General features: G+C 40.5%; 1 long non-coding RNA gene across 1 annotated transcript in view; it reads right to left on the bottom strand.

The window, feature by feature from the left end:
* Positions 1 to 3,374: 3,374 nt before the first annotated feature.
* Positions 3,375 to 22,520, bottom strand: part of LOC116039805 — an 84,994-nt gene continuing 65,848 nt past the window's right edge. The window contains exon 3 of the long non-coding RNA XR_004102513.2: positions 3,375 to 3,466. This is a non-coding gene — a long non-coding RNA (uncharacterized LOC116039805). The remainder of the gene's footprint in view (positions 3,467 to 22,520) is intronic.

Genomic DNA, 22,520 nt, shown 5'->3' with positions numbered 1-22,520 from the left:
GAGGAAAAATATTGTGTGTCTACACAAATAGGAAAGGTCTGCACTTATTCATAACCCCCAGGGTTTCTCACTCACACACACACACACACACACACACACACACACACACACACACACACACACACACACACACACACGAGTATTGTAAGCAGCTAACACAAAGCTGCATTGATCCTCGCAGAAATTTGTGCTTTCATTACCTCTCATATCCTCCGAGGTCCCGTTCACTTCCTTGAGCATGCATGCAGGTGTGGAAGTGCAGGTGTGTGCCCTTTTCCTACCACTTTTTTAATCAAGGTTTGCTAACGGCAGATGAAATTAACACATTTCATTGGCTAACTCTTCTAGTTTATCAGTAGGTCCAGGTCAGCTGCAGGGCACTCACCCCTTTGAAAGACACTCACTTATTACGGCCTGTGATCAAAATTACTTTGGCTGATGATAAGATGGGGTTATATTCATGTAATACGCATCTTTAATAAATCCTCCCCCATCTGCCTAAATAGATGCTTTTGAGGTATTACAGCTTGTCCTCAGAGGACAAGGGGAAATAAAATCTTAATGGGGCTGGATTACTGCTGTCGTCGTCGGGAAGTTTTAATGACAGACATTTTGCTGGAGAAATGACCAGAGAAAAATTGGTGAGACTTGACTGGAGTAAAATGGCTGAGAAGCAAGTGGCCTGACCCCAATTACATGTGCGCCCCTCGAGCAGCGACTTTGCTCAAGTTTGTACTGCACCTGCACATATGCTTCTGCATGCAGTAGGTCCTCACTCTGTGCTACATGCTTGTGCACATTCACACACTTGCAAAATAAATATTATCACATTGAGAAATATCAGAAAACCTTTGTGTCTGTTAAAGTTAGCCATTTTATTTCTGAATTAAGTTTTTTTATCTAAAATATATTTGTTTCCTAAAGGGAGACACAACTGACTTTACACATCAAGAACAGTTTACTACTCAGGTAAAATATTTATGTAAGTGTAATCATTGAGTTCAGTAAAAATTGTTCCTTATGGTTTTTTTTGTATATGTTGGATCATAAACATATTGTCCTATGAAAAACAACCACAACGTAGAGCTTTATGTAAAGCGAAATGTCACCAAAAAAAAGATGAGCATTAGCGATAGAAAAATACAGGTTTGATGGTTTGCCAGGAGAATAAAGACTTGAAAAGACATGAAAAGGACAATGTTCTTTTCATGATGATTTTAAAAAGCATTTTCTTGTATACGTTTACATTAATTGAATCACTCACTAAAATGCGCTTTTTACTGTGGTCTAACAAACGTGTTGAGTGCATTTCCTTCCTTATAAAACATCTGCATAGCCATTTTTAAATGGCATGCTAGTGTGCTTGTGCAAGTTGTGTCTTCATGCGTGAGCACGATACAAAACAAAAGCGAGGAGCCACACATAAAAACATTGCTACATAGAGCAAAAACTCTGCAGGGTACCTTGAGTTATTTTAAAGGGCTAAACCCTTTACTAAAATGTCCTCTATCTCTGATAAGTTCTTGATGATTAGAAAAGAATTCTTTTAGACAATTCTGAGAGTTTGAGAGATGAGACCAAGTATTTGTAATGTAATGTTATATGTTAGAAGTCATGTTCTCAACTGCAACAGTATTTATAAGTCCATAGGCTGTGCACTTGTACAGTATGTACATAACACAATACATAAGTTATCCAACTTACTAACTGCTTAGCCAGTTAAAACAGTTGTATAATGTCTTATATGTGTCTAGAGGAGCTTGGAAAATAATTCCTGATGATGTCATTAGGATTATCTTGATTTGGGTTTAAATACTACAGTTTTTTTTTTCCAACAGAAAGCTTGTGTTACAAAGCTTGCAGTTTGAAACATCCAAAATCAGGCAGCCGTTTTTAGAGCTTGGCCCATATTATGGAAAAAGTCAGGATATCCTGGCCTCTGCAGCTTCAGTTTTGACCATTCTTCTTCTAATCTGTCTCTCACAAATTGTCCAACTTTATCAAAATGCAATACTAACTAACTTGATTACTCATTTAACAGACTTGGCTGAATAATTTAAATAAAAATGGTACAAACATAGCTATAAAGGTGTTGGTGTGTGTTGTAGGAACCAGAGGGAGGACATTTTTATACTATGCAGGCAGCTATTCCATCTTACATGCATTGCATTCACTCGGGGTCACACAAGTACAAATGCATACCACATACTGTACTCATTCATGCTCACATATATAAAAGGCAGAAGCAATAATGGAGGTGAAAACATGGTCAAGGTCATCTGGGCAACTTCTCTCCATCACACACATAAATGGAAGGTCCGTGCTGCTCTGTTCAATAGTCAATATCAGCAAGAGCACATCATATGCTTACATATACGTTCACAAGCACTCGCGCAAACAGCCTTAAAGCACTGACACACTGACTTTGCTGTAAAAATTCTAGCGCTGTGTAGCACATGCTGTGTCGCACATGCTGTGTCATTCGAATGCCTCTCGTGCTTACTAAATGAGCAACATCATTTGTTCTGGTACAACTGCTGGTGGTGCATGTGAAACGTGGCTCCCCATAGCTAAAAATCATTACAAGTCTATTTGTGTGTGTGCGTGTGTTAGTGCCCAGCGGGAGGGACGAGGATGCATGTTTGCCCCAAGTACTTATAAGACAAGTGGCTGTTATGTTCCTTACACACATCAAAGAGGAAAACCACACGTGTTGCTGCATGGTACTGGATGCAAAGCAACAAATATGGGTTGCAAAAGGGTTAGATTTATGTCACATAGACCAGACATTACACAGGGAAATATGTTGTATAATAATATATGTTAAAAACTCTGTAAAATCACTTTTTCATATCATTGTTGTCCATATAAACACTGTATGCATATCAGTCTTGATTTGTTTCTTCATATGAACTACTGCTACATAATACTGCTTTTTTTACTTCCTTGAACTACCTATTTTTATTACCGTTTTAAACAATGGCACTGCCTCTTAGCCGCTGCTATGCGAGATGCGAAGCTTGGCTGCACCAAGCACCACTTAACAGCTGCAGCCCAGAAAAGACATTCCAGATAAGTTGAGCTCAGTGGGTGAAAGCCCCCGTAGAGCACCCGGCAACCCTGGTTTATTGTCCCAACAACCGGCGGTAATGTCACACCTCAATGTGCAACTTAGCCTTGACACCTCACACACTGGCTTGATGCCCTGCGGTGGTTTAAGAACACCACTGGGCCCAGTTACCGTGTCCTGGCGAATGACACTCACTAGCAAGGTGACTCGGTGCTTGCCCTGCTGTAAATGGCACTACTTCACATCAGATTGATAGTAGTGGTGCATGTGTTTTTCTGTACAAGAGTGTGTGCGTCCTTACCTGCAACAGAGTCTCTCTCTCTCTCTCTCTCTCTCTCTCTCTCTCTCTCTCTCTCTCTCTCTGGTTAATTGGTGAATGGGATGCATGACATCAGCCTGAGGAAGAGAGCAGCAGCAGAAATAAGACGGCAGCACTGTATTCATGGCTTGTCACAACAACAAGAGCTTCGGTGCATGTCGATGGCATGAGAAAATCAAACTAAACATTGCTATCTCAATTATACAAAGGGGCTATCTTTACCTGTGTGATGCATAACACAGGATCAGCAGTTAATTGATTTAGCATGTCATGTTAAATTTGCATGTAATTTTAAAACAAACCACTGGATGTAACAATACAAATACAGGTGGAATTTCACTGAAATGCGGCTTTTATGGGGTGAAGTCTGCAAGCTGCCTCGATTCTGCTGCTACACTCACATGGCATACAGTAATCCTTTCATGTCTGCTTCAGCACTGGTCAACTGAACACTACTGCATGCTGTTGCTTTCTGATCCAGCTGCCAGTGCTGTAGCATTTAAAAAGCCCCACCTTCACTCTAGCATCCACCTATAGGCTCTGAATCCATCGGCGTGTCCAAAACCAAACCACATTCTTAATTAGCCGTTTTTGGTAAATAGTGTAGTGTTTACACTGGAATAGTATGTATACTGAAACCAGAAAGAATGCATACTAAATTCGGTCAAATATTCTCCCACAATGCAATGCACAGTTCGTGAAAGATCTTGGAAAACAAAAAAACATTCAAAGAAAGACATTGTGCTTTCTGTTTGTGAAGTTTAACTGGCGGTGACATTTCAAAGCTGCATTTTCATGGACGTCTGATCACAACGTACAATATCACTTCCTGTTCGTATAAAGCGATATAGTATGTTAATTTTTTTGTTTGTATGAATTGCTAAAACAGTCAATATGACAATTAGTATGTCGTATATATTGTATGGAATTAGTATGTAGTATGGATTTGGGGAACAAGTTATTATTGTCACTCCCCACTCAGCAGAGCTGGGTTTTTCTGTACGGGGAGAGGTGAAGTCAGAACCTTGATGCCAAACATCAACTCTATACATATTCTACGTAAATTAGCTGAAACTTTATTTCCTCCCAGGTAGATTTTCTCCAATTTTCGCCTGGGACAACATATGCCCAGCCTGTCACAATAAGTAGTGCCATGCATTTTAACATGCCAAATACATAGCAACGTATTAGTAACAAGTAACAATATGTCTCGCAGCAGTCAATGTTCTTTGACAAATGTACACAGATATTGGCACTTTGGACCCACTTAGCAGTCAAATGGGAACACTTGTTCTTATAAATAGATGCACGCCACAATTTACATGATTAAAGACGCAAGCAGCTGTTGGTTTGCAACATCCTTAGTCACTGTGGATTTCATGATTTCAGAGTCTTTTGACAGTGAGTCTGGGCTAGTCTCTCTCCTGTCCACTGGCACAAGTTACTGCTACTTGCCATAATAGGCACTGCTAATATCAAAGTGTCTCTTCTCGAATTCCCCAAAACACAGTGAAACAGTCTGGCCGTCCTCTTCTTTGTGTAGGAAAACTTAATTGAAATAACCGTGAGAGGGTCTTTAATTTGTGTTGCAGTATGGAAAAACTTTAGATGATTGACTGAGAAATTTGATTTAACAAATCACATTTTCAGACATCTTTTTTTTGTTTTGATGTAGACTAATGGGTGTCCTAATTATTCATAATTATAATCATTATTGCATGGATTCTGTTTGTGTCTGTCAAAAAACTGTGGACCTTGCAAATACAGGTACTGTAAATGTGGGCATGCCTTACAGACCATCACACACATCCAAATACACATACACTTAAGTGCATACACAGAAACCCAGCCTTTATCTTGTGGATAAAAACAGCTCCATTTAGACATTGGCTCTGAGCACTAGAAGATAACACTGGAAATTAGAGCATATAAAAGCTTCCCCACTGGGAGTGCCATCAATGAGTTTACTGGCAAATTTCACAGTGTGTGTTTATACTCAGTGTGTTCATGTGTGATTATAATATACTGTATGCATGTGTTATGCATGCAGCATGCACTTGTGTGTGCTTAACAAGTGCATACGTGATGTGCAAGTGCGTGTGGCTTTTGTCTAAGTGGGAGAGTGGAAGCATCTGGAGATTTATCCTAACCCCCCCTCCCTTCTGCGCATCTCTCTCTTTTACTTCTTCTTCTCACTCCTGTTCGCTCTTTCTCATGGTTTGATTTGAGGCAGAACTCAATTCCTGAATTTCACACCCTGAGTGCTGTTGATAAGGGTCCCGCTTGCTGCAGTCGGGCCTCAGAGACGGACACAGCGTGCACTCAGAATGGCAGAAAATGAAATTCCTCAAGACAATGAGGTCCATTTGTAGAGTTAAGCTGGATGAAAGGCCCATATTTAGCCAGCCACTGTTTCAGCAACCATCTCCCTGTTTCCCATTGTTGGCCAGAAAAAAATAAAAGCTTATTTAAGAGAAAGCAAAGTTGTGTTTTGGCTCTAATAATTAGCCGAGAAGCCAGCTGGACTGCTGGTGTTTTATTCTACATGCTTTCTCTTCCTATTTAACATATGTATGCATTTTATTCTATGGATGATTGACAGATACTTTTACCACTTTTACCCCATTGACAGAAAATAACAAAAAACAAATTATCATAGAGTGGATTACTGTATCACGCAAGGTGTGATGTATTCTTTTTAAATGCATGATGCAGGAATAGTTGTCTTTTGTTGTTGTCAGTCAACACAGTTTAGTTAAAGTGCAACATTTTGTTAGCAGCAACCATTCAGCTTTCAATGTGAGAAAATATTATATTATATACAACATTGCAAAATGTATTACAGTTGTGCCATTTCTAAAAAGCAACGTAATCAAATTCTACTGTAAATACAATAAAAGACAGAGTTGCTAATTGACAACATGAGCAGCTTAATGCAAGATAATAAGCGTAACTGGGATGTTACAGTCCGGCCCATGAGTGTTCACTGAAGCAGACGACCATTAGTTCCAGTTATTCCTCATTAACTATATGTTCCATTGATTCCTCCAATGGTGCGGTAAATGGAACAGACCTCAGTCAATGATCTGCCTGCAAACAATCTCTTTGATTAGGAAGTGACATCATCCACAAATAACACAGTGCCAGCTATTGAATTCAGTTCTGTTTTTACACGAGCTTTACCTTCTGGAGCTACATAGGTCTTTGCGTACAATGGTCGTCATTTTGGTCGACTTAAAAGGTCAATTTGACAATCTTTTGTGGTTGAAAGATACGGAGTTGCGATGTGGGAGGATCTGCTAGTTCTTTTTCCCAATTCTGTATTATAAAAAAAAAATATTTCAACGTTATCCTCAATGTTGCTTAACAGAAATATGACACTCTCCTGGATAATGTAGCCTTCCAAAAGGTTTATGTTATGGCCACCATTAGTTTTACTTTGTTTCTGAGAAATTATGTTTTGTCAGTCATTTTGTCAGACTCTATATACTACCCATGAGTCTTACTGTAGCTGTTGTTGCTATGGAGTGTTAACAGATTAACAAAATGTGGCCCCATAGTAGCTGAATTCATCAAAAACTAACTCAGAAATTAAAATAATACATTGATTTAAGCTGCAGATTGTAAAAACAGTCACCTTAGTTAAAAAAAAAAAAAAAAAGAGGTTTAAGCTCTGTGATTTGATGTTTCTAGCCAAAATTAACCTTGGGAATTGTCGTTAACGTCTCCCGCCTGAATTTCTATGTACACAAGCTTGTACCCTTGATTTTGTTACGAAAAGAACCAGATATTTTCTAGTGCAGTTGTTAAATCTTTTGGACTGACGATTCAACCAGGAGAATTTAACGTCATGTAACATTGTCTTTAGGAAAAATGAATGGGACTTTCACTTCCAGAACCAGGGGTGTTTGAAATAACTCCCATTTTCTTTTTCCGTGTTTGAAAGGTATATTTTATAGAATAGAGCTGTAGATCTACATATTATATAATAATATCATCAGGATTGCTTTCATGTCTAGCTTATAATCTAATAAATATAATTTCAAGTAGGCTGCATTTACAGCAATCTGACAGATTGAACATATGTAAGAGGTTAAACGAGTTTGGGGTAAGGTACTGATATGTGAGCTGATAAAAAAAAAGACATAAGAAACTGAGAAGTGATCCTAATTTCCACCTCGAACTAAGAAAAAATCACGAGGAAACAAAATGTGCCCAAAGGAGGCTATTGGTATAGTGCTGATTAATTTATTTTGCTGTAAAATGTCGGCGAATATGATGCAGAGAGAGAAGGAAACTGATGCAAAGATGTGGGAGACTGACCAAAACATAGCAGTAACAACTTCTTATTTCCTTGCCAATGTGTTCCCTGCAGTGTGAAGCAAGTCAAGGCAGATGAGCACCAACTGCCTGACTCTTCACCTCCATCCAATCAACTCTTCCTCCCCCTCCCATAGGATGTGCAGCTGAGACAGTCCTATAATGATGATTTTTAACGGCCCTTAGACCTGCTGTGATCCAGAGGATTCTACATGCATTGCTGCCATTTTCCTCTGATGCATGCTCGCTGCCCCTCTGACAGCCTCCCACAGAGCGATGGGAGGAGAGGAAGAAGAGACAGACATGGAAAGAAAGGCAGACAGAGGAGGTACTACCATGAAAGCAGAGACAAAGGAGAAATGCTTGTTTTCAATGTGAATCATGGTGCCACTTTCTTTCTTCCTTCTCGTGTCGTTGTTGTTTATTTGTTGCGGGGGAATGCTTGACAATAAAACGGAGGGAGGTGATGAGGAGCAAACACAGACTTGATGACTTGTGTGTTTTTGGCATGGCATAGGAGGAAGGGGGACAGTTTTATTGGCATTGATTGGAGCATTATACTGTGCATTGTTGCAAGATTATTGAATTAACTGGCCTGACTTAATCACGTTAGGAATGCGAGAGAACAGAATGGAGTATGTCATACCCTTGCAGATACACACATCATAGCCTGGGCTTTTCTGCTCGGTTGGTGTATTTGGCGGCATGCCAGGCAGCTACAAGAACTGTGGGAAGTTTGCTGACTTCACTGACAAATGGACTTTTATGTCTTGAAAGGAGAAGGTATCTTTTTCGGGGTGATGATTTATGTTGTGTTTCTGTCCTCAATGACTGCTGCGATCTACCCTACCAGAGTCCGTCAGATTTGAGATTGGACCTATTGTTCTGATCGCTTGGAGATGACATGCCTTTGTTCTCTAAAACAATGAAAAATAGATCAATTGAAAATACAATTTCTGTGGTAACCTAACTTTTTTGCTATGAGCGAAATTCCTTAAAAAGTTCTCCCAACACCTGACCCCGCTAGAGGAAGTGTTTGTGAGAGGAAGTGACATGGCCGACCAAAGTAAGGATGATTTTTAATTGGTGTGCCTTCTACGCCTCATTGCCTCATGACCTGCTTTATGCAACCACCCTCGCAGTTCGAGGAGAGAAATTGTGCCTCGTCAGTATCTATAAAAACCAGTGTTCCCTAGAGCCCAGCTCGGGTTGCACTAGAGGTTAATTGACCCCAGGCAGTCTATCTCCCTTCACCCCAGTCAGGGGGCCACTCAGCTTGAGTACTGAAGCTCTCAAAGCTGGCCTCTCATGTGGAAGTCTGCTCCTTTCCCATTTCCTTCTGAATCACAGGCTTTTGACTGTGTTGTCTCTCTTTTCCCTCTCACTCTATTCGTCTGTCTCAGTCTATCTCTGTGTTTCTTTCACTTTATCTGTGTATATCTTTCCACACATAATGAGACATTTCACTCCTCAGAGACGTGCTGAGGTCTGCTGCCAGGACCCCACCTGTTCACCACAGGCCCCTGCACCTCCTAGCTGCCCTCATTAGTGCCTGGGTGAATACTGATGCTCTGCATGTGTCTGTCGCCATGTTGATCACAGCCAGAGTATATCAGGTGTCAATTACGGATGCATGCAGGTAGGCTTGGGCAGTCTCAAGGTATTACGGTATACCAAGGCATTTAGAAACTAAACCTGAAGATAAGTGATGGTCAGGCCCTGCAACAAGCTCTAACGTAGAGCTAACGAGAGATGAAACAGCTCGATAAAAATGGGTTTTGTGGGATAAAATAAACTACTTTAAATTCACTACGCAACTTCCTGTGCAGATGGAGTCATTCTAACTCACAATGTATGAACCTCACAAAACCCTCAACAGGTTTGGTAAGCATCACCATGGCCACAATCTCAAAGCCCCCAGCCGGCCCAAACTGATAAATACGCAACCTCACACATACTGAAAACCCATGGTTTTCTCTTCAGCAGTCAGAGAATTTCAAAAAGCCCCATTCTCTGCTGTGATAATTACCCATGCTGCTCTCTGATGGAACATTTGCATAATCATCATCAGCCATTCACAGAGGACACACAAAGGATTATAATGAGGCAACAGAGAAACAAGAAGCATTTCAGGGAGCCATTGAAGAGTCGCACTAAGAGGGCAGTCATTGTCAATCAATATTGTGCAGAGAACGCCACCAAACAGGAAGAGAGATGTAATGATCGTCTGTTTAGGGGAAAATCAATCACAAATATGCTTTGGCCAACGTGTCCCCAAGTGTTCATGTTGCATAACTTGCAGTAGTCTTCTTAGGTTACTGAGAGGCTGTATTTGTGGAGTTGGTGGAGAGGTGAGCCAGAGAATGGGGAGTGAAAAAAAGCCTCTTATCCTGAACAAACTTGCTGTTTCAACAATCACAGAAGGTGGCTGTCGCAGCAGGAGCTCTCAGATACACCTACCTTTAAATCCACTGTTATTTCTCCGAACTTTGTTCTAACTTCCTAAAGCAGAGCTGCATGCAAAGCAGCAGATATCAGGTAAACTTTTTTTTTTTTTTTTTTATTGCACAATGTAGTTTAGCATAAACTGCATAAGATGCTGTTTACTCACATATCTTACCACAGACATACTCAAATTATTTTGCAGCATTTGAAATATGACAAAAATAACAGTCTTTAATGAATCAAGGAGGAAACAATCACAGGTCGGACTCGAACCCTGGACCTTCTGCATCGAGGAATAAACCTCTACGTATCTGCGCCCGCTCTAGTAACTGAGCTAACCCAGCCACAGAATAAACCACTTTAACAACAAATAACGCAAATGAGCCAATTCTAGGTTTAGGGAGAGATGTGAGCATATTTTAAAAACAGATGAATTGTTTCCACATTCAACAGCTGCGTGCAGGGGCTCAGGTGTGTTTCGATATCTCTGGAGGCTACTGGATCTTATACAGCCTTTTTATGAAAGGTTCATCACTACAGCTTTATAGTCCTGTCAATGTTATGATAAGGAAGTTGGAAAATAACATGTGCATGGACCATTATTAAAAATTCAGTTTTTCAGATCAGGCTTTTTTGATCGCTTTTGGAAGCTTTTATCCAATCCAATCCAAATTTATTTATAAAGCACATTTAAAAACAGTTGACCAAAGTGCTGTACAAAAACAACAAAACCCCTTAAACAACACAAATACACACACAAACCTCAAGTTTATGATGTGTTTTAACACAGGATTTAAAAACCGGCAGTGTAGGGGTCAGCCTGACATGCAGAGGCAACACGTTCCAGAGTTTGGGGGCTACAACTGCAAAGGGGGCCCCTGTGCTTCAACATTGATCTTGGAACAACCAGTAACAAGAGGTCAGCGGACCTGAGTGACGTTGAAGGGACGTGTGGTTGTAGAAGGTCAACCACACGTCCCATTAAAGTGCATCATCCTGCATTAACCATTTCAATGCTGGGATCAGGATAAACAATATTCTTTGTCTTTTGGGAGGGTCGCTGTTAGATAAGGCAATCATTACGTCGTAAATTCAGGCCTGGGTGAGGTACAAACGTAACCGATGTCTCTGGTCCCCTGCCAGCACAAACGTAATTTCTCTCTTTTTTCTGTATTTGGAAGAATGTGGAAGAGCGTCATAGAACATGTCATAGCAGTTCTCGAGAGGGGGTCCCATACACTGTATGATTCCCTTCCACTGCATGGGATAAACCAGGCAATTATTGCGCCAAACACACATTTTTGTTCCTCACCTCATGTCTGTCATGTCAAGCCCTTATCAGGCTGATATTGTGTAGCCCCTTTTCTACTGACCTGTTTTTTGCCCATCACTCAGAGAAGTACTAGTGTTGGAACTCCCCAAATCTCCAGGTCAAAATTGTTTCATTGAAAGAGCGGTGATACAGATACTTTTGTTTGTCTCAATAGGAGAAAAAAAGTAATTGATCTTTTTGCGCAGCGTCTTAGGGACAAACACAAATCTTCTGTAGAGCTTTTTTTCCACCACAGTCCACAGTTAGGGATTACTTAACTAGAAAAAAACGGAACTAGAAACGGATGTGTGCACATCAAAGAGAATGCATCTGTACTTTGAAGTCAAAGAGCTTTATTTATTAGATGTTGGGACAGGGAACTGAAAACTATATGGGTAAGGCATATCAAGGGGGCAAATGTTCTATCACTCAATCCAGGGAATGACTTATGAAGGCTCCATACCGTGCTGGCTTAAACATTAATGTTAAACTAACAACAGAGCACTGTGAATCAATGATTCAGGGTAAGATAATCATGATGCTTGCTGAGTTTAAGGTATCAAAACATTAGCCTTACATGGCTATACCACACATTAGGTTAAACCACGACATGTGAAGTAAATGCACATGGCACTGACTTTCTCTCACTGACTCGATAAATTCATGTTGCATAAAGCCGTCACTGACGGGTAAGATATGGTTTAGTAAACAACAAGCGAATTATGCATTTAGACATTGAGCCGGATGTGAGCAACATCTGCCCACTGTACTGTGCAGTCGGCTAGCTTATTCGAGGAGCGCTGACAGAACAGCCAACCTGTGGGGAGAAGTGCCATCCTTGAGCTGTTTCTCCTCCAAAATCATCCTGCATGCCTGCCTGTGTCCCCCTCCCTTCCTTCCCATCTCTCTTTCTCCAGCTCCCTCACCTCACAAAACTCCCCCATGAAGGGACTTGTCATCTGTACACCTCCTCCTTGTCATGTTTTTCCTTCCACACACACACACACACACACACACACACACACACACACACACACCACACTCCCTCCTCTCTGTAACTTTCACTTGCTCTGCCTCGTCTTCCTCAGAGCCAGTCCATAGTGACAGTGCTGCCTCTTCCTCTGGATGCTGCTGGGTTGACAGGGAGAGGGGAGGCCCAGAAAGAACAGAGAGACCTGCTTGCACTCTCGCCACGATAAGCAAGGAGGGAGAAAAAAAGAAACAGAAATAGAGATAATGAAGGAGAAGGAAAGGCATACATAGAGAAAGAAGGAAGGGAAGGGAAGTTAAAAAGAATTAGGAGGGAGAAAAGAGGCAGGTTGGTCTCAGAGAGACAAAGCAGGAGAAAAAAGGGAGAGATATAGAGCGAAAAGATGAGTGATTAGGAAAAAGAGATAAAGAAGGGAGCAGAGAGTATGCAGTCAGGGCTATGGGGATATGAAACATCCTCAGGCAATATTCCTTAACCTCAGCTTACGGTGAAAAGACAAAAACTCAGCTTTTATGCCGTAAACTTTGCTGCGTTGTAGACAGGGCTTAGGAGTAAGTGCAGCGCAGCGAAGATGATGAGGAATACAAATGTTAACTCTCCTGACTGCATAATATAGGGACTACGGTAGAGCGTTAAGTTGTTACTTGTGAGGTGTGATCTTTTTGACAAGGGGATCGGAGCAACCACCGGGCTGCCAGAGAGGTTGAGGAAAATGAATTTGTGGCCGAGCTGACCCAGACTTATTACAGTGCAGCCACACTCAGTAATAAGTAATATACTACATATTTAACACAGAGGATAGCTATTTCTTTAGTAGGTGAGATGAATTGACCGTTTGCTAAATCTCCCCTGAACAGCAATTTTCCAATCGTAGCTTAGCAGCTGTAACTAGGCACGGCAGGTCTGTCAAGCTTTGGAGTTCTTAACATTATTTATTTATTTTTTTAAATAACTGCACATTACTTCCAAGGCCAGGAGCTAGCATATCACTAATAACACTTAAGTCCCGATTCACGATTAGCACATCCACTGTGTAGCATTTCCCCACTGTGTCCAGTTACCCAAGTTAATGTTTGACATTTGCCAAACGCACCCCAAAAGCCTTTTCTCTTGTAAGGTCAATAGTGAAAACATACAGTTTAAAAATAAATACAAGTATGTATGCTAAGCAGCCAAACAGGATTACATTAGAAGGAAATAATAGTATAGTGATCTTATATTTTTCGCATCATACTTAGAGACTAGGACTAACTAGCTCTAAAATTCAATATAACAAAGCTGTTTCTCTTATCTTCTATACCGTGTATAAGCTACTGACTTTTTGCCTGGGACATGCAGCTTTAGTCTCCGTCTTTTAGCATGATGTCATGTATGAAGCCATATATTTAAGACCCACTAAGATTCTCGTTTTAGAATGAGTAAACTGGAAATGTTAAAAAGTCAGTCGGACACTGCTTTTGTGTACCTCTGAGGGAAAATCAAGGACCCATTGTTACAAATTATAAAGATATTTTTTTGTTGGGGGCATTTTATTTTATTAGATAGTGATAGCAGACAGACAGGAAAGGGGGAGAGAGAGAGAGGACGACACACAGCAAAGGACCCCAGGTTGGATTCGAACCTGGGCCACTGCCAGAAACTCAGCAGACATGGGGTGCACACTCTACCAGGAGAGCTAGAGGTCGCCCCCAAAACTACAAAGGATTTTGAGTGGTAATTCTCTACTGTTACTCTCCGGGAGACAGAACCCCCGGAAAGCTGCTGGACCGGATGCTGTCTCCCCATCCGGCTTGAAGCACTGCGCTGACCAGCTGTCTCCAGTGTTCACAGACATTTTCAACACCTCACTGAAGACATGTCACGTGCCAGCCTGCTTCAAGTCCTCAACCATCATCCCCGTGCCCAAGAAGCCAAGGACCACAGGACTTGGCGACTACAGACCCGTCGCCCTGACCTCTGTGGTTATGAAGTCCTTTGAGCGCCTTGTGCTTTCACACCTCAAAGCCATCACCGACCCCCTCCTGGACCCCCTGCAGTTTGCCTAAAGAGCCAATAGGTCTGTAGACAATGCAGTCAACCTGGCCCTCCACTACATACTCCAGCACCTGGACTCTGCAGGAACCTACACCAGGATACTGTTTGTGGATTTCAGCTCTGCTCTTCGCCCTGTACACTAACAGCTGCACCTCCAGTCACCAGTCCGTCAAACTTCTGAAGTTCAAGGCCGATCCCTCCCACCCTAGCCACAAACTCTTTGAGTCACTCCCCTCTGGCAGGAGGCTGAGGTCCATCAGGACCAAAACCTCAAGCCACAAGAACAGTTTTTTCCCGGAACCCACCCTGACACTCTCCACACTCCACCTCTGGCTCTCCATGCCACTGTACTTACTCTGCTGTGCTGCTCTTCTTTTCTTTTTACTTAATACATACTGTGTATATATGTTTATACTTATATTGTTATATTCTGGTGCTTGATTCTCTTAGCCCTCTTGTATTTAGAGATTGTGTGACGCGCACCTACAGCACCAAAACAAATTCCTTGTATGTGTAAAAAACGTACTTGGCAATAAAGCTTTTCTGATTCTTATTCTGATGTGTCGTGCCAGAACACAAGACAGGCATAGCAACCATAACTAAGAGGAGGGCGTGGCTTAGCGAATGGTCAAGTAACCAGAAATTGCCACATACAGTATGTGATTGTTTGAAGAAGCTGCTTTATTTCAATTTTAAAATCTCCTGCATATTAATTAGCACTTAGCAACCTTTTTGTCTGACCACACTTGGAGATTGTGCCTAAGGCTGTGAAGCATGTGTGCATCTGTATGTGTGCATGTGTGTGTGGGAGGTTCAGAGAGGTGTGTGGGCGCAACTGAAGCATTATGAATGCTTTAGAAGAACAATAGCAGTAGAGCTAGCATGACAAGTCTTGCACTCTCACCCTTCTTTTGCTCCCTGTCACTCTCTCTTTCTCTGTCATCATTATGAAGTAAATTGGCCTGCCGCACAACAGCCAGATAGTCTTTTAATGTGAAGTAGGTCATCATATACTGTGGCTTAATGACTCACTCAGGATCCAGCATGCGGACTCTAAGTCTTTTTGCATTTTATCATTACAGATGTCTACTTGCATGTACTGTGAACATTATGCAAGTATAAGTGATGTTTTCCTGTTTCATCGCTATGGGAGGTAAAGCAAATAGGCCTATTTTTTTTCTTATATATCTCAATGTATTTATTTACATACTGTAGGAGAAGCTATCACAGATAGCATGCTGCGTAACATCAAAGATAGCATGCTGTTTTTTAACCCATTCAAGGTCATTACTTATGTGGATATTCTTATATCATCCATCACAGAAGTATGATTATCAGAAGAAAATACCATTTCCCTTAGTTGTTTATAAAGGGCAGCATGTTTACTTTCAGATATATCTAAGATATATCTGTATTTCTGTCTTATTTTATTCTTGGCACATGCAAAGCAAATATCAAGGGAATAAAGAGCATAATTGGAATTTTGAGACCTGAGTTTTTGAGTCTGGCTACAACCAGGTTTGTCATTTCTTCGGGGCTTTAACCAAAGCACAGGCTGCCTGTTCTGTCTTGGACAGATGAGCCCAAACCTGCACTGAGTCTTAACTATTATTTAAAGAAGCACCCATGAGGGCTAATGTTTGACATCACTGCTATTGTAGTGGGTGTGATTAGCTAGAAATAGATTTGGAATCAGAGCTAAGTATGGAATTTTCAAGGGAATGTGATTGGTGTGAACCTGAAAGGCTTCCAGCACTGGAGAATATTGATAAATGACAACGTAGTGGTGAAATATTTTTATTTCCGCTACTGATAACTCAGTAGATAAAAGTGACTCGATGTAAATTAAGCTGTTACATTTGCTCTTCTAAACAATCATCGTCCAGCAGGTTTTTGGTGCATAGGAAATGGTTTGCTTTAAATTAGTCTTGCTTTCACCGCTGCGGAGGAGGGTCTGGCTAGTCCACACAGCATTCTGAGATGGGAGAAAAACGGGATGTGGTTTTATTGGCATTTCTTTAAACCAATCACAACCGTCATGTGCGGTGCTAAGCTCCGCACGAAGCCGCTGCAAAATTGCCTTGGGAAGGAACATGTTTTGGTGGAACACGTACGTTCAAAGGTTGTTTTAGTCGGGCAACAGAAAACTCAGATTGGACAGATAGTCTAGCTAGCTGTCTCGATTTACCCTGCAGAGATCTGAGGAGCAGTTGACTTTAGACCAGGTTTTTGTTGGTCAATGGTGTGATCACTTTCCACTGCCTCAAGATAGCAATGCACCAAGAATGCACCTGAACACACCTCCCTGTAAGAACAGCATGCCCATGGGCGCAGATTTCTCTGGGTTTGAACATTATTGGAAACATTTGGGATAATGTGAGTAAACAACTAAAAATATATGTAACAGGTATAGTTGTTTTAAGACATTGTAATGCAGTCATATTATGACATTATCTTTAGGTATGTTTTGCTGATAATATGCCTGTACTTTTACTTAAAAATTTGAATGCAAGACCTTTACTTGTAATGTTTACATGTAACTTCCACCACTTTTCTTTTTCTGGTAAAACAAAATATGCCATTCGGGTGACACAAAATCTCATGCTTCCTGTGATAAGCAACCTCCTTCCTTGAATTCTCTTCAACATTTCTATTTTGCTTTGAAGAAAAAAATAGTGATCTGTCTCATTCAGATATACTGTCACTTTAGACTGTCTCCTCCCTGTACCAGCAGGGGGTTTATTTGCTGAAAAAACTTTCCAATTCTGTGGAAAACAAAACATGTAAGACGAAATTGCTTGATTTCTAAAACAGTGCTGCATTTGCAGCGTGCGATACCGCTGTATTTTCAGACCACAGCAGTCTGAGGAAAGACATCGAAGCCTCGGGGTGGTTTTGTGAGGGATATGTAGTGTTTGAGTAACACTGTGCGGCACAGACCATGTCTCTTTGTATACAGCTTTTCTCTTCTGGAGATCTCCCAATAGACTGTCCTGAGTGAAGAATGGAAGTCTAAAAATTTTTTCAAAACGTATAAGACAATGATAGTGAACATAGCTCGAACTACATACGGAAATGCAAATGCAGGCTGTTCATACAGTGCCTAAGGAGAATGAACATATTGCTTGGAGACAATATATGCAGCGTCTAAGGGTTTCTGTACAAGAAACTATTCAGGTTCTTTAAATACTTTGCCTTCATCTTCGAGTCTATGCACAATATTTATCAAAAGCAAAGTTATAGTATATTGAATGAATACAAGTGACATGACTGCTAGCAGTACACAGAACAGGTTTACAGATCTCCACCTCTGCTGAGAACAGATCATTTTCTTTATGTCACTTGTAAAAGACCCATTTATAACTGTGAAATTCAGTCAATAAATTCTACTGCCCTCTGTGGCCTTTTCTCCCCCTGCGCAACACATCACAAAATGTCACTATGAAACGCCTTCAGAATATCCCCCCAAACTCCGCAGTAAACAAGGATGAGCGGGAGCATAACTTACACTGTAAACACCTCAGGCCTTTTCACAGGTAGCTCCCTCCAAAGTAATGTTTTATTGCATCAAATGTGATGCAGATGTGTCACGGCGGGATTATATCCTGTTTTTTGTCTATTGAAGATCCTAACTCCTCCTTGACACTGCTGTTTGGAGGGGTTTTATGAGGCACTGAGTGCACCCTTGACTGGCTTCATGAGGTGTTAAGTCACCACGGTCAACTTATACAGTAAAGGTTCATAGCAAAAATGCAGAATCGGCTCTGGGTATAGTGCCATTCCAGCCCAAGTCATCCTGAACATCCAGAAAAGGTTTTGCTCTTTGATTTTTTTTTTTTTTAAATATATAGTACACATAATTGCTAAACTCTGGTTTTCAGGAACAATAAGCAAGACTTTAAATATTCAGAGCCTATTTTTCAAGCATTGCAGAATCTTGTGTAAGACAGGATTCACTGTGCAGAAGGTTAAACACACAGACAGTTCACTTGCTAAAGTGTTTTTCCATGTCTCTGTCAGTAACTATATTCCATACTTGAATACAATGAAGCAATGCCTAGGTGTGATATAACTTGTACTAATGTTCCAGATGTGCATATTTACCTTATTTGACAGAAGAAAAGAAACACAAGAATTTTGACACCTAAAATTAATTATCCAACTGGATACTCAAACAACTACAGAATTACCTGTTTAGTGATGGGTCAAGCTATTTGACCCATTCTCCTCATTCACCACAAACTTATAGTAAAAGGAATACAAAACGAGACAGAAGGTTGTTTACTGCAACTTTACGGGATATAACTCCTGTTAATGGATTCTCTGTTCATAGGCTTCTCACCCAACAATGTTTTTTTTAAAGATGTAATTAACAAATATGAGGTGCTTTAGTCTGTGTACTCAGTAGTGTGACACTTGGTGAAAGCTTGCCCACCCCACTATGGTTTGAAAATGACTGTGGAGCATCATTACCTTGTCAGGTTATACCTTGGCTAGTATTGTTATATTGTGCCTAATGAAATGTTCCGTTACCATGGGAAATATATGACCACTTCGGAAGGCAGATATGTCCATAGCTGTTCTGAACGGCCACATGTTATAGAGAAGGGCAAGATGCGATATTGTTTAAATATGGGGACAATGGTGTTAAATGTTGGACAATCTTTAGTTTCGCAAAGTTACAAAAGAAGTCAAACACAGATAGACAGGAGGGGATATATCTTATAGAACCCCTGTCCTGACATTTGCTCCAGACAGTTGAAGAGCTTATCAAATTTGTAACTTCAACACCTATTATACTGTACCAAAGTGTCATCAACATGGTATAATAAGTAATTAAAAATGATTAAAAATTCTATCATGTGGTAAAATTGGATGAGAGCAGGAATAATGTTAATGGAAGACCTGATTGATGGGAAACATTTTACTCTCCTTTGAACAGCTGGTGTCTAAATATAATACACCCAGAACATTTTTCTGGAAGTTTCTTCAAATAAGGAGTTGTACAGTATAACGACAGCAGATAGAAAGAAAAATGTTGCCCTGTCACTTGCAATCAGGAGTTATGGCGATCAAGTTGAAAGCTTAGAGGGGGGATATCCAGGTTTTATAATGAGTTTAGGACATATCAATCCCCAAATGATGGGGGTGTTAAGCTTCAAGTTCATTGAGGGTCCGGCATTATGCATATTGGGTATCTTACCAACGGAGGTTAACCTGGGCTCACAAGTGTGTTCTTGTGTGAAACTAGCCCTCGTAATGGGAAGCAGGATAGTGCTGAGGTATTGGAAGTTAAAAGAGAATATTAGTTTCAAAGAATAGAGAGAATAGAATAGAAAGCTGGTATAGCTTCTTTTGAGCATCGTATCCACAGAGTTAATAATAGTAAATGTTTTCAGAAAGATCTAGGGTATCCTACCTGGACATAATAGGTAGAGATGATCACCATGACACTTTATGTGTGTCCCATCCTTGTTTTCTGTGCATTATATAATTGTTTATGCTCAGTGGATGAAATCTGAGGTGTAATATTGTAGTAAGACAGTCCGTATTAGATACTGCTACCGTATTAGATATAAAGTCTTTTTATTCTTCTCCTTGTTTTAATGTGTATATTGTTTGCAAATTAGTAATGTATGTTAACATGCTGAAATTACAATAAAAAAGGTGTAATCATGAAAAAGGCCCACCTAAAAAAATGTAAAGCACTAATCCATTTATGCTTTCTATAAAGCCAGACTCCAAAGTCACACAACAAGAGAAACAAACTAACCGATTGAGGCAGCCGTAGACCAGCAACTCCTGGATATAGCAGCTTCAGTTCCCCGTTGGAATGGGCAAGGTAAAGCGGTCAACATTTTCCTAATATACTCTACACTTAAACCGATATTGATTTTTTTTGTAGGTGGGCCTTTTTTAGGTGGCTAAAATACATTTTGCTGCTTCCTGTGCTGCCCCTGTCCACAGCAATACATTGCTTAGCTTCCGTGTCGGTACTCCTGCCTGCTTCCGAACTATCCCTTTAAACTTGCCCACATCAGTGAACATACGAACGTGTGATGACATAACAGTATGATGAAAATGAGACTATAGAAACCACAGCTTCTCTCTAGCTCCCCATTGTTGTCCCATTATGACAGACAGATGGCAGTTTGCAAATTCAGACAACACAAATCTTAATTGGCATAATGAAAAAATTCAGAATAAGCAAAGGAAGGGGAAAATATGGAAATTATTTGAAAAATTACATAATTTTGAGTGAGCAGCACCTGGGGGCATGGCAAAATCCTCCACATCTAATTAAAGAAAACTGTCTAAATAGTTTTGTGGCATTATATTTATTCATAAAGGTCATCCATTTATAAGTACTTTCAAAATAAATTATTTTGTGCAGTTTACATGAAATTTGAATAATTTCTACTGGAGATTCCTAAGGGGAACTTATGGGGATAGTGACCCAGCAAAACTTCCCAAAGTCCCTGAGGCTTTACAGAAATGTGAATGACACCAAATGGATAAAAGAACACCATCATGTACGGTAAGGTTGTATATTAACACTTCGACTCAGCCTAACAGCCTCAGGTAGTACAGTCTTTGGATCATCTGTCGGATGAGGTACGTCTCTTTCTCTGAGGATGTGGATAACCCTGCCCAACCTCCAGGAACATCAGTCTGTAGAACATTGTGTTAGAAATCCTCCTGGGATCTGAGTCGGGAGCTGTGGAGCTAATAGGTACAGCTATCCATTTTCTTCTCTGCCTGCGCCTTCTTTCTCATTGCCCCTGCACTGCAAAAGATGTCCATCTCAAATGTACTTGCACACGGAAAGTGGCAGCTGCTGGGTCAGACTGCACAATATAGTAGTACATTAGTCTAATATTATTAATACCTTTACTTTATTTCAGAAACAGCTTGCACAGCTATGGTGTTTACAAGCGTGTATTAAAGTCCCCCTCAGTTCAAAAAGGTTAGGTTATTGTTATTTTATTTAGATGTTTGATCTTCACTGTGCACAATGATGTTTGTGCAATTTGACACCAGAAAGCTATTTTCACATTCATCTCCTGAAGAAGGAGAGCTTCTCTGTGCTCACATTAAATCTGAGTTTAACATGTGTTCGTACAAGTAGGATTTTGTGACATCACAACTAGTTTGGAAGCCAATCATGGACCAGTAAGTAACTTAAACAAGTGTGATGTGGAAACTTCACCTCAAGCGCACATACACCGAGGATGGATTTAGGAGACATTATGTGTCCAGTAGTTAAACTTTGAAACAAAAAAAAATGTCTGTATATTCATAGATTCTGGGGTTTTCAATGAGAGAGAAGGAGTAGATGTCTTTGAGATTTTTGTAAAAAATGTCTGGATCTTATTAACAATTTTCTTTTTTATTATGAGAAGATGTGTTGGTGATACACAAAGCAGTGTGCACTGCTGTTTGCTACTTTTTTATACTACCACCACACATTTTCAAATCGAACACAGAAGAACCAATAATATCTGTTAGACAGTATTATCATACGAGTTATAATTATCGAATAGCTCAAATTAGCTCCACCTTGACCAACTACAACAGTAAAATGCAACAATGCTAAAGGATCTAAATGCTTTTTACACCCAGTCCTTGACCTAAGGGCACACTGATCCTTATCAAACATGCTGAATATTTTTGTTGGAAGCCCTGTGGTGTGAGCAGTCCAACAAGGAAAGTTGTAAGGACAGAAATAACGCCAGATACTGTCCATTGGGCATTTGACCACAGATCTTTCCAGATAAAAAGCGTCCTACTAATTTCCAGCAGACAATCAAATAGCACCTACCTCACCCACTTTAAAATGTAGTTTTAACAACACTTTTAACAACTCATAACTAGAATGAGTGACTTGTTAATATGGATATTTCTTGCAGCGTGCTTCACCTCCAGCAGAAGAAGACATAGATGAGAACAGGCTTCTGGGATATGACTGACAGCTCCTCACAGCCAACCAGAGCAGGGATGCTGCGAGCACCTCGCCCGCTTCTCTGAC

This window comes from Sander lucioperca, chromosome 20 (genome assembly GCF_008315115.2).
Source record: "Sander lucioperca isolate FBNREF2018 chromosome 20, SLUC_FBN_1.2, whole genome shotgun sequence".
Taxonomy (NCBI): domain Eukaryota; kingdom Metazoa; phylum Chordata; class Actinopteri; order Perciformes; family Percidae; genus Sander; species Sander lucioperca.
Note: the sequence above shows the minus strand (reverse complement) of the source record. Positions and strands in the feature narration are given on the sequence as shown.